Genomic DNA, 12500 nt, shown 5'->3' on the forward strand with positions numbered 1-12500 from the left:
TTATTCTTAAAAAAAAAACAGTATATCTGTTGCTATACTGAATTCAGGAAATTGCAGAATGGATGTGTTCATTTTATATATGTAGATTAATGCAAATGAAGGTCTTTGATTGGTATACATGTATTTCGAGATCAGAATATCTATTACTTTATAGGTCCCCGGTGTTGTATGGAAATGAATAAAAGTATATCATTATTGGCCCTTATTAAGTATGCAAATTTATGCATATTAAGGTCTTTGATGTATGGCTTTTTAGGGATTAATATTCAGAGATAACTTTTTTTCTATATTTTTTATATCTCGCCAGTAAGATTGTAACCTTATCCTGGAATAATGAGCTTAGATACAATGAGGGGAAATAAGGGTATTGAAGATGTCTTTGTTTTACTGAAAGAGTTCAGGTCATTTTATAAATAACTTTTGTCTGCCGACGGTAACAAAGACAAAAAAAAGAAAAAAAAAGAGGATAAGAAGGATCAGAAGACAGAGGCCAAAAGTGAAGGAAGTGAAGAAAGAGAAAGAAGAGGAGAAAGGAAAAAGAATAGAAGAGATGGAAGAGAGGGAAGAGGAGGAAAAGGAAACGAAATGGAGAAGAATCAGAACACTGAGACAAAGAGAGAGGGAAGAAAGAGAAGGAAAATGAGTAAGAAGAAAGAATAAAAGAGAAGAAAGAGGAGGAAGAAGAATAAGAGAGAAGAGAAAGGAGGAAAGAAAAAAAATGGAGAGATCAGAAAATTGGGACAAAGAGCGAAGAAAAAGAAAGAGAAAGAAAGGAAAAAAAGGAAAAGAAAATTAAGAGGAAGAAAAACTAAAATAAAGAAAGAGAGAGAGAGAGAGAGAGAGAGAGAGAGAGAGAGAGAGAGAGAGAGAGAGAGAGAGAGAAAGAGAGAGAGAGATAGAGAAACAGCCATTGTTAGAAAAAGAAAAAGAAAAAGAAAAAAACGAGGAACAGACACAGAGCAAGGGAAACCACTCGCTGAAAGCACACACGAATAATGTATCGTGCGTTTAGCCCCTGTTAAAAGGGTGGCTACTCCATGTTAACCCGTCCACTCGCCTGTCATATTCACAGAACTTTGTGAAAAAAAGGAACAAAAAACATGATTCTACTGCCCCAAACTGCTTGTTTCGAAGCAGTTTGAGTACTTCGACATGAACGTGTGTTGAATGTACCATTTCCTTTTCAGTGGCTGAGTTGAAGTACGTTTCCATCTCTTTCTTTCCTTTTCTTCTCATTCTTCTCTCCCTATTACCTTTCCTTTCTTGGTTACTTTCTCTTCTCCCCTTCTTTGCTTTTCTCTTTTCTTTTCCTTCGTGTATTTTCCCCTTCACCTTCTCCTTTCCATTCCTCCGTCTCCATCTACATCTCTTTCCCTATCCTTCTTCCACCTCCTCCCTATCCTCCACCTCTCCATTCACCTTACCTTCTCCTCTTTCTCTTTCCTTCCTCCCCCTTCCCCTCCCTCTCTCCTTTTTTTTCTCCACCTCTTCCCATCCCCCAATGCCTCTTCCTCTTTCTCCTTGCCCTCCTCTCCCCACTCCCATCCCTTTCGACGTGAAAATATAAGGGATAAGACGTCCTATGTATAAACCTCGTTCTTGAGGGACCTCGATCGCCAGAACGTGTGGTTGAATAACATTATCTGTAGGAGCATTTTCACCCGTGGACAGAGGATGATGTTCCTGATCTCACGCTTGTTTGGTCGCTTCGCTGTCGTGTGTGGGGTACTTCCGTGTGTGTTTTTTCCCCTTCTCGTTCTAGTTTATTCGGTCCGGATATGAAAGAGGTGATAACGATAAGATAAGAAAAGGTAGTAAAGAAAGAAAAAGAAAAAAACTATTTATTTTTTCCTTCCCGTTATAGACTTTAAGTTGATACCGATAAGATACGAAGAAAAGGCAACAAAGAGAGAAAGAAAGAAAGAAAGAAAAAGAGAGAAAAAGAAAAAAAAAGTATCGAGTACTTCCGGGACGATAAAAGAAGAATTATTTAATAAAAAGCTGATAGCGATAAAGGAATAGTCATTAAAAAGCTGATAGCGAAAAAAAAAAAAAATTATCTAATAAAAGGCTGATTACGATAAAATAATTATCTATTTAAAAAGCTGATAGCGATAAAAGAAGAAATATTCAATAAAGATCTGATAGCGATAAAGGAAACATTTTTTAAACAGCTGATAGGAGGAATTTATAGGAGTAGGAAGTAGAAAAAAACAAACTGCATCGGGCACTTCCGGTATGGTTATGGGTAATTTTGTTTTCTCTTCGTTTTAGTTTCTTCCATTCAGGTATTATTACATAACAGCAGAGATGATAATTGTAAAAGAAGAAAGAAAAGAAAAGAAATTAAAAGAAAAAAGAAAGAAAGAGACAGTCGTTCTAATTTCTTCGATCGAAATATTATTATGATAGACTAAAAAAATAAAGAGAGAGAGAAAGAGAAAGAGAGAGAGAGAGAGAGAGAGAGAGAGAGAGAGAGAGAGAGAGAGAGAGAGAGAGAGAGAGAGAGAGAGGAGAGAGAGAGAGAGAGAGAGAGAGAGAGAGAGAGAGAGAGAGAGAGAGAGAGAGAGAGAGAGAGAGAGAGAGAGAGAGAGAGAGAGTCGTTTTTTAAAGTGATGGAAAAGTGTTGGATGATATTTTCATCTCGTTCAGGCGTCTATGTGATTATGGAAACATGACACAGTACGTCGAATGTTTCCAGAGGAACTAGACAGTTTTGTATGATTTTGTCTTCTTTCCCGTCCTTTGACACAAACACTATTGTAAATAAAAACACAAAACAAATAAACAATATCTTTAAATATCACCGGAGCTTACAGCGACGCCACGAACTAACGATCGAACATTAAAATCGAACAAAACCTTGTTAATTGGAACGGCAAGTCCTATTCTCCGTTTCTGACATCTGTATAATAGCGTTGCGGTGTTGCACAGCGTACACAAAATTGTCGCGCCATTTGCTGTAAGACCAAACCTATTATTGGGCGTCCAGTTTCCGCGCAGAGGCTTGCTTAATGAATCGGAGTATCTATTATTGCCACTATAAAAGACTATAACTCATCTAGATGGAACATCAAAGTAAGGGCAGTTAATTGGTATATTTGATTTCATTGGCGATTGTTCTCCCGCATTCGCTTTCCTTTCTCTCTCTCTTGTTGACTCTGTCCTATCTCTCTGTTATACTTCCCATTCTCTCTTTCTAGCTTTCTATCTCTATCTGTTTTCTCTCTTCTCTCTCTCTCTCTCTCTCTCTCTCTCTTTCTTTCTCCCTCTCTCTCCCTCTCTCTCTCTCTCTCTCTCTCTTTCTCCCTCTCTCTCTCTCTCATCCCACTACCCCTCTCCTCTTCTCTCTCTTCGCTTATCTTGCTCTATCTGTCTGTCTGTCTTTCCATATCAATTACGCTTATCGCATTACCACTGGATACAGGAGTGATAATGTATTAAGCCAAGTGGATCAAAAGATTACCTAAAAAAAAAAAGCTGATGGCCATTTCCCTGTTAGACTACCAACAGTATTATTCAGCGATTATGAATTAATAGCAGTGTTAAATCAATTGTTTTCTTTTCAGAATGGCAGAGCAGAGCACAGCCAGCAGCGAATGGCACTAAGTCTGTGAGAGATTGGGGTGTGATTATTATTATCATTGCTGATGTTATTCTTATTATTACCGTTATCATTATCAACATTATTATTATCATTACGACTACTACTACTACTGCTACTACTACTATTACTTATTATTATTATTATTATTATTATTATTATTACTACTACTACTGCTACTATTATCAATACTATCATTATTAATAATAATATCATTATTATTATCATCATTATTACTGTTATTATTATTATCATTATTATTATTATTATTCCTAATAATATTACTACCATTATCAATAATATCGTTATTACTATCATCAGTATCATTATAATTCTTACTATTATTATCAGTATCATTATTCATCATCATAATTGTTATCATTATCATCGTTATTATTATTATTTCTATTATTATCATTATTTGTATTATTATAATTATTTCTAATATTATAATTATTTCTATTATCATCATTATTACTTCTATTGTCATTATCACTATCATTATTAATGATCTCTCTTTCTGTTACATATGATGTACGCTGTATCATCATTACCAATGCTACGTAAATTTCACTAGCATTGTTATTGTTACCACTTTGATTATTGTTGATGTTGTTTTTGTCTTATCATTATCATCACCACACTATTTCAAGTCATTATGATAACAATGGTACTGAAAGGTTCACACAGCTCTGAAAGCAGCTTGGCAGATGTGGTTTCAAATATTTCAGCGTTTAGTTTTTGGACAATGGGGAAGCAGCGTGCAGCTGATGATTCCTTTACACAAATGTGTCGAATATGAATGATTTCCTGAAGTTTGACCGAAAGGGAGAAATCGGTGGTTCCCGACTTGGAAAAAATAACGCACATATCATTTCATATCAATCATCAAGTATAATTTTAAAGGATATACAACTTAAGATTATATAAATCTCATTACCTATTAAAACAAAATCTATAAAACAATCGTTCGCTTACTCAACTGCCTGAATTTGCCTCATAGTGCCAGGTTCTTCATGGCCAGCAGCTGAGGCTCTAAGCCGGTGTGTATAATATGAGTATTGTGCAGTATATCTCACTGCACTGTTATTGTTACAAATAGAACTATTGAATTACGAACGTGTGTTAACTGTATTACTGGTATAATATTTGCTGTGTATCGCAATGGAAACCACTGCGATAGAGACACCTACTGTACACATTTTTCATTGGTGAAAGAGAGAGAGAGAGAGAAAGACAGAAATTGCCAGTCGATGAAACCCGATTCCCATTTAAACTAACAAGAACACAGAGGAAATAATACATACTCTTTTAATGTTCCGACCCTCGCGGGTAAAACAAACACAGCGAAAGCACAGATGCACATGGACAAAGAGATGAAATTAATAGCGTTCTTTCCACATGACAATTCACCAAAGAATTACGTGGATTCTGGTGCTCACAAAAATCACCCAATGAGCCACGGCTATTGCGCATGGTCTTCTCATGGCGATGATATATATTCCATGCACTGCGCCGAGAATTAAAATGCGTCACCCGTTTAGAAAAGCGAAAAATGTTTGACTCAATAGCATGATTAAACAAAGTGTCACACGCGGGGGAGTGCGTATAAAGGGAATCATTGTTAATCAGTTTTCTTTTCGATTTATGGAGGAAATATATAAATAGGGAAGACAAATTGTACCTTGAAGGATAATGTAAGAAAGTGTGTAAATTATATATCAATACACGTTTTTCATAAAGGGAATTAGGATGTGGACTTCAAAGGAGCTTATATACCTAAGAAACTTAAAATATTATATACAAACACATTCGAGGAAAAACTATGCTTTACAGAACGAACAATAAGACGTTTTATTAAAACCATAACAACAATACCTGTAATGATAAAATAACAGAGGAACTCTACCGTAATACACAACTAAAGGAAACAAAATAAAAGGGGAAATAGGGATAGGAGGTAAAGAGAGGGGCAGGAAAAGAGGTACAACTAAGGCACGTAACTCCAACGCTGTATCTATCTATAGACTTCACATACATACCTACAGATATAACGACAAGCTTCACCAGGCGTTAGGGTATGGCAGCACGAGTGATGCATACCAAGATTCCCAGTTAATTGTAGTGGTGAATACCTGTCCAATGGACCGCCTTCTCCTTCACTCTGCAGATTGCTCGCCGTCGCCTGAGCGGATGCCAGGTTTGCCAAAATGTTTCCTTCTGTGAATATCTATCATGGTTAAAAGTTGTGAATGCTATTGGTAAATTAAAAAACACTATAAAAATGCGTTTGAGATAAGTGCGTTCCATTTTTAGTCACCATTTCTTCGTTAGTTATGCCTAAATGGTGAAGTGCCATTCGGGGTTCCTAATGGCCAATAAAGTGTATTTGGAAAGTGATTGGTCTGTCCAATTATGTCGCTCTTTATGTGCACTAGTTCTGATCCTCAATTGTCGTTTGGCCTAACAAACGTTTACACCAATACGTCATCTTCACACAAATATATATGTATAAGGACGATTCGAGAGTGAAGAGCATTATGGGTGCATAAACTTCCCGAGAATCCCGAGTCGCGTCTGAATACAGTATTGTTGTGGGCTCTCCATACTGGGCCAAGGAATTGACTAAGAAATTAAACCGAAGGGGAATATCCCAGGTCTGTTTCGTGTTGCGCCCTTGTCAGTGGTTATTTTGGACTGTGCGCCATTGCTTTGTTTTATTAAATGAAGTCCAGGGAAAAGGGAAGAGAGAGCGCAGGAGGAAGGGAGGGAGGGAGGGAGGGTAAGGAGGAAGCAGGAAGCGAGGAAAGGAGGGAGGGAGGGTATGGAGGAGGCGGGAAGGGAGGGAGGGAGGGAGGGAGGGTAAGGAAGAAGCAGGAAGGGAAGAAGGATGTACGGAGGGATGGAGGAAGGAAGGAAGGAAGGGAAGTAGGAAGGGAGGGAGGGAGGAAGGAAGGGAGGAAGGGAGGAAAGATGGTAAGGAGGGAGGGAGGAAGGATGGTAAAGAGGGAGGGAGGGAGGAAGGGAGGGAGGGAGGATTAGAATTTCTCACAGTTTATTGTACATTATTCACATATTTATTGAAGGTTGGTTTAAAAAAAGTTAGTATGTCTTACATGTAATAAAGGGATTTCGAACTGCAGGGACAACAAAGATAAAAAAGTAATAACAATGATAGATAGCAAAAAAGAAAGAAAGATCTTGTGATACGCTGGCAATTACTGCATAAATTTGCATTCTCTCTGACGGTAATTTTGGGAAAAGAGTTTCAGTGAAATCATCTAAAAATGAATTATCAGAAAAAATAAACGGTTAGTTTCCTTATCTGATAAAGATGATAATGTAAGAAGGGAAATACATATCCCACACACACACACACACACACACACACACACACACACATATATATATATATTTATATATATATATAATCACATAAGGCCTTTTTTTGTAACACTTCCGAAACCCCTAACATTTTGATACACTCTGATGCACGTTTGCCCTTTACGTGTACACCATTGGAACCTGTTGAAACATCTATTCATTTTGTATCATTGTGTTTGCCTTTAACTTGATACGGTTTGATACGCTCTCACCAACCAATCAGAACGCGATATTTTTCATATATATTGCACGTTCTCTCAGATAAGGATTTATATTTTCATTGATTAGGAATCGCATCGTAAGTTTCTTTACATAACTTATTATTGTAAAGGAGTATAAAATGTTTCCGTACCATTTTAGCAGTACATCAAATACATGTTCAGTCTATATGGGTAAGATTTGAACTCAATCATGACGGTCATTTCCAAAGTGTCCGAGACAGATGACGTGGTATTGAATCATTTTGTACGTCTATGGTATAACCTTGCAAGTCCAAAAATATCCCAAAAAATACTGTGTATCTTGATTTGTTGATGTACTTCATTTCATAAATCAAGTCAATGTCCGTTATCATTTAAATAACCCATTTGTCTGATGTGGAAACGTAACTCACTCGCGGTTGGTATGATAAACTCCAAAACCTTAAGTAACTTCCATTTTTCATATGAATAACAATGTATGTAATAAGAGAAAACTATTATGACTGAATATGAGAAATACATTTAAACTTTTCACAGCCTTACGAAGCGAAGAGTGGTGTATATAAACAATTAAGTTGTCGAGTAGTCAGGTACTATTTCCATTTTAATTGAAGCGTCCACAATGTTCTGCTTGTAATTAAAAATCATACTAGCAAATGGCTGTAATTTTCCATGTGAAATAAAATAAGAAATAACTTCTTTTCTCAAAACTTTGTATGTACAAACTTCGATCATATCGTGTTATATAGCGACCGTGATACAACTTGATACTATGTATCACAAGTTTTAAGGGTTTCGTGATGCTACGAAAAGGGCCAATACATACGCTTTTAAATCCCGCCGCGGCAATTGCAAAATGCCTGCGCCCCGACTGTTGGCTCGAACTCGGTCTCACGGCGAAAAAACGACCTATCGCCTTGAGAGGTCAAACGCACCTGTCGAAGGGGAAGCCGCCACCGAGGCTCAAGTGATAGTGCCTCCCAGGGTAATGGTCAAGAGTGTGAATCACCGCTGGACCACGGCAGACTAGGAAGGGCATCCGGCCAGGGAATGGTGGTGCTGCCGATGAACCTCTGAATAAAGATTTGAGAGAGGCTTATGTCCTGCAATGGAATGAGAAAGAGATAGATAGATAGGCAGATAGATAGATAGACAGATAGATAGAAAGATAGATGGAGATAGATACATAGATAGTAAGAGAGAGAGAGAGATGGAAATAGATGCACAGATAAATAAAAAGAGAAAAAAAAGAGAGAATAGATAGATAGAGATTAGCTATACACATATATGTATATATATATATATATATATACATATATATGTATATATATACATACACACACACACATATATATGTACACACACACACACACACACACACACACACACACACACATAGAGAGAGAGAAAGGGAGAGAGAATAAGCTCAATAGGCTCAATGCATAATTACCAGAGCATCATAATCATCCAAAGCAAATATGCCTAATCGCCCGATGTGCGGGAGTTCACAGTAAAAGGTGTTGAAATGATTTAAAAGGATTTGGATTCGAAATGCTTCATTAGGGGAAATTACCGCGCTTTTTGGACCCATAAAACTTAAAAGTAGTTTTGAAGAGGCTGAATTGTTTAGGCTCTCTAAAATAATAATGTTTTTTTTTTTGAATTTTGAAATGGCTTTGAAGTTAATATATTTTTTTCTCTTTTTTTTAGACTTTAGCCTGTGGGCTTATGACGTATAAAAGCGGCAGCAGTAACGATTTTTTTTTTTCATTATAAAAACATATCTTTATTATAATTTCAGTTTGTTTTTTCTAAGCTTCGTTATATACTAAGACATTATTACTATTACTATTATTATTACTATTATTATTATTGCTATCATTATCATTATTGTTGTTGTTTCATTATTATTATTATTATTATTATTATTATTATTAATATTATTATTATTATCATTATTACTATCATTATTATCGTTATCATTAGCATTAGCATTATTCTTATTATTTTATTTTCTAAAAATGGTATGATTTTCCGTGTTCAATGTTTGGTGATTAAGTCTGTAATGGAGAGGCTTTAGTGATCTGCATTTCCTGCTTTGCATTTTTGGGTCATTTTCAGCCTTTTCAGCATCATTATCATAATGACAATGTAATGATGATGATGATGGTGTTAATATTAATGATGTTGATGATGTGCTGCTGCTGATGGTGTTGATGTTTATGTTGATGGTGATGCTAATGTTGATGATGGTGGTGTTGGTGATGTTGATAGTGATGATGTTGATAGTGATGATAGTGTCGATGGTGATAATGGTGGTGTTGATGGTGATGATGAGTATGATCGTCTTGGTGAAAATTTCGATGACGATAGTGATGATAATAAACATAATAAATGTAAAAGTAAAGATAATTAATTAATCTATCAGGGAGCTAACGGCAACGGGGACACATAGCTGCATCCACTCTTTGTTTCCACCTAAGAGGGTCAGGCAGGAACTCGGCCTATCTCTAGCACCTGGTGAAGTATAATCAATCTGCCCAAGTCACGACTTCCTAGGGCGTCCCACATGCCTCCTCCAACCGGGGTTGTCAATCTGGTGGGCAATATTGTCCTGTGGGAAGCGAGCCAGTTGCCCACATAGCCTTAGTTGGCGATTCCGAATTGCCTCACGGTGTAACCGTTGGTTGGACAGGTGGTCCTGCTAACTGTACACATGATCCTGTTATAAAAGGCATCAACACGAGACTTTAAGGCAAAGGATAGCTTCCGAGTTTCACTGCCACAGAGTAAAACTGACAATATCAGGGCCATGAAGAACGTAACTTGGCATCTCTGCACAGGTAATGGCAGCTCTAAATATTCTACTTGAGACTTCATGACCCCTGCTGCTAGGCCAGTCCATCTACTGTATTCCTGGTCTGACAGCCTAGAGTCATGAACTACACTACAAGATATGTAAAACTCTCTGTGACTTCAGTATTCCCGCTGCAATCCCATATCGAATGAAGAGGTTCCAGCAGGCTCCCAAATTCCTGGATCTTGGTTCATGTACCTCTTGATCTAATTAGATAAGAGATCAACATCAATCAGCAAAGTCAAAGTCACTGCTCTATAGTGACTTTGGATAGTAGCTCTGCCCAATATCCAGTCTACACAAGTGGCAAAAAGTTTTGGTGTGAGAACATAGCCATGAATCACTCCTGAGTTCGCCGCTAATGACCTTAGCTGTTGACGTGGCAGATCATTTTAAATAATCAATCTATTACTCCTGAGTTAACAGGCAAGAAGCTAGACAGGCACCAACCACACTTTATTGCACTTTCAGTACCAGTATGAGGGCTTACTACAATCCTTGTAATAATTCCCTTCAGTCTCAGGATCAAGTCGAACGCCTCCTTTAGGTCGATGTAGCTGCAAGCAGCCCACGACCGAACTCACGACGGCGTTCTACAATGACTTGAAGCGCCAGGATATGGTCGATTATGGATTTACCTGGAGTGAATCCAGATTGCCCAGGCTTCTGGTTACTCAGAGGGTGATCTCTGATACGTATCAAAAGGATGTAGGTGACAACCTTGCCTGCTACACTTATCCCTTCTAGAGAAGGATGATCACACCCCTTAACGGGTTAGGGGGAATGACACCAGTCTGCCAGGTTGGTAGCCAGGAAAGCACGCAAATCCTGTTCCATAGGTTCACCCAAGGTACATATAACCAGATAACTCCACTTCCATCTAGCCCATTGAATCCAAATTTTAGACTGACTTTTTCCCAAGAGTATTCTGACGGCTGTTGATTGTAAGGGACTCTTCGTTATCATCAATAAAAGGGGAATTTTGATTATACCTCTGATAATGACAACAAAGTTGAGTAAACTAATTATATATCTAGTTATATCTAATACCTCGCGGTGTACTCTCACTGGGTAAACGTGATGACGTCATTAACCCTGACAATTTGTGCAACATTTTTATGTTAAGTGTTATTCTTCGCGTTTTTTCTTTGAAACTGACTCAGTAATAACAAAAACAAATATCTAAAAAGAAACCACGAAAAACAATTGTAATGAATAAAGATGATGAAGCGGGGCTCAGCTCGGAGGTTGCCAACTAGGAGTTACCTGTGAAAAGATACCTTGAGCTCACCACTACCTTTTAACAACTCCGCAGTGATAACACGAACACCCGCTGCTTTTCCATCCTCCAGCTTGGAGATCGCCTCCCTAACTTCAATCAAGAAAGGGGGTTCCTCACTGATAGGGGTGGGGTGAGGGTGGGGGGTAGGGGTGGGGTGAGGGTGGGGGGGTGGGGGTCTGGCAAAGGGATTGCGTCACCACTCGCGTCCAAGCTAACTGCTGGTGGATCGACCTCAGAGAACTGTTCGACGTATTCAGCCCAGCGTTCACGACTCCCAACACGATCTGCCGAGAGGATTGCAGTCGTGGGTGAGGTCTTGGACTCCAGCTTTCTGAGGGCAGGACGAAGGTTATTTACTAGGATGCAGTGATGTTGGTAATAGTAATATTTCATCTATTTCTTATTATTAATAAGATTAATCATTGATATCAAGCGGGAATTGATGTTAACACTACTATTGTTTTTAGTGTTAAGTAAATTTACCGCTTTTATTGATCCTTGTAATTATTTCCTTTATTTTGATAAACTTTATAGTCAGCATTATTGTTCTTATCATGTACTGTATTTGTTAGTATCATTATCGTTATCACCATCATTATCATTATAATTATCATAATTTTCTTTATTATTATCATTATCAATATTATCATTATCATCATGATTATCATTATCATTATCAATATTATTATCATCATTACCATTATCATCATGATTATCATTATCATTATCAATATTATTATCATCATTACCATTATCATCATGATTATCATTATCATTATCAATATTATTTTCATCATACCATTACCATTATCATCATGATTATCATTATCATTATCAATATTATTATCATCATTACCATTATCATCATGATTATCATTATCATTATCAATATTATTATCATCATTACCATTATCATCATGATTATCATTATTATTATCAATATTATTATCATCATTACCATTATCATCATGATTATCATTATCATTATCAATATTATTATCATCATTACCATTATCATCATGATTATCATTATCATTATCAATATTATTATCATCATTACCATTATCATCATGATTATCATTATCATTATCAATATTATTATCATCATTACCATTATCATCATGATTATCATTATCATTATCAATATTATTATCATCATTACCATTATCATCA

This window comes from Penaeus chinensis, chromosome 29, assembly GCF_019202785.1.
Source record: "Penaeus chinensis breed Huanghai No. 1 chromosome 29, ASM1920278v2, whole genome shotgun sequence".
Classification (NCBI taxonomy): domain Eukaryota; kingdom Metazoa; phylum Arthropoda; class Malacostraca; order Decapoda; family Penaeidae; genus Penaeus; species Penaeus chinensis.